The sequence below is a fragment of the Drosophila mojavensis genome, unplaced genomic scaffold (assembly GCF_018153725.1).
Source record: "Drosophila mojavensis isolate 15081-1352.22 unplaced genomic scaffold, ASM1815372v1 contig_36, whole genome shotgun sequence".
Taxonomy (NCBI): domain Eukaryota; kingdom Metazoa; phylum Arthropoda; class Insecta; order Diptera; family Drosophilidae; genus Drosophila; species Drosophila mojavensis.
Window position 1 is genome coordinate 9213951 of NW_025318858.1, and position 1828 is coordinate 9215778.

Below are 1828 nucleotides of genomic sequence, written 5' to 3' on the forward strand. Positions count from 1 at the left end.
ATGGACTTCGACTCAGCTATAGTCTCTCCCTACTTCCCCCTGCCTCTCCCTCCCGCTGCAGCGCTCTCTTCAAGCGACTCCAATAGCCGAGCTACTATTTTCTCCACTTTTATTGTTATAGCGCTTGCATCATTATTTCAGTTGGCGCCTTGGCTCAAGCACTGAAGCACTGTTACACCGCTGCCCATTCCCCTAGATCCACTGTAGCCACTGTAGTCTTACCATTTGTGTCGCGGCGGCAGCGGCGTCCTTTTGCATTGTTTTTGAGTCCTGGCTGGCTTGGCTTCGCTTGGGTCGCATGCTTGAATGGAGCTGCCTTGGCGCAGTGGCGCTGTGCGTTGTTATTGTAGATAAAGATAAATAGTCTCAGATAACGTTCAGTTATTTGCAAACAAATACAATTGCGGTTCATTGATGGCGGTTTCATGCTGCCCCTGCCCATCCCCATTGTCGCCATCGACCCACAGGGGACCGCAACATAAGCACCACCACGAAGACCCATTCTACAAGCCCATTATTTTGTGGTTGATGATGCTCGCGGTGCTCTTCTTTTCGTTTTTCCATTCTTTTCTTTTCAGTTTTTTAGACGCATAGCAAACAGCAAATGATAGCGAGCAATTGACTTAAATGCCTTTCCAACACTGGCAGCTTAGGTAAGCTAACCTCGCTTTAATAATCAGTTGAACTATGAAAATGTATTTCAGAGTTTCGCACTTATGACAGATGTCATTACTCTAATGATAATTCCTATTGAACATTTCTCAAAGAGTACATTTCCAAAGGAGTACCATGCGCATAAAGTTGGGATGTATTAACAACTCAGCTGAAATTTCGTTACATTTTTTATAATATTTTATTATCTTATTAGATTAGTTGATGTAAATGTAAAACCAAGCTAAATATTTTCTAAATTATAAAAATTAAGTAAAATAATTTATATTAATTATTTTCTAACATAATAAATATATTCTATCATATAATATTTCTCAAATTAATAAAATTATATTGAAATAATTTATATTGTACAATATTTTCTCATATAATTAATATTTGCTAAATTAATTAATGTTTTATAAAAATTAAACACCAAAGAGAATAATTAAATTTTTGCAATTATTTAGTTATTTATAAATTAGCATTTTATGCACCTATAGAAATTTCCTTTTTTTTTATTTATTTATTTTTTTTTTTTATGATTAAAAAAATATAGGAAAAAATACATTTTATCTACTAGGGCTTTCAACGAAACATTTAAAAATATATTTATTTTACCATATTCGACAGCTCAAAAATCAAATCAAATGGATGTTTTTATAATATTTAAGGCTAAATATTATAGATAGCTGATACAACGTAAAAAGTTGAGTAATATAGAATTGCTCTTGTGTGGTCACCTTTGATAGTCTACAAATATTTGCCTATGTTTCAGCTCGAGCTCTGTTTCCTTTCAGGCATCGTTTCACTGCCTATCCTCATATTTTATATCAAATCTGTAATACTTTTTAGCATTCAAATGTTACAAATTATAGATCCAATCAGAAATATCGTTAGTCACGTGCTCTGTAAAGTATAACACCTATGGGTATTACGCTATCAGAGGAGCATCTAAATTAGTACAGCCGAGGCTTTGCCAAAACGCAGCAATTTTAAATATACCAGGAATTGGGCGCACGTCAAGTCGGCATAATCTTTGGCTTTGAGCAAAAGTAAAAGTTGTCTTGACTTACTTTCAACTTTCACTTGGTGTGTGTGCGAGAGTTTCTCTTTGTGTATGTGTGTGTGTGTGTGTGTGTGTGTGAGTGAACGGAAAAAGTTTCACAACTTTTTT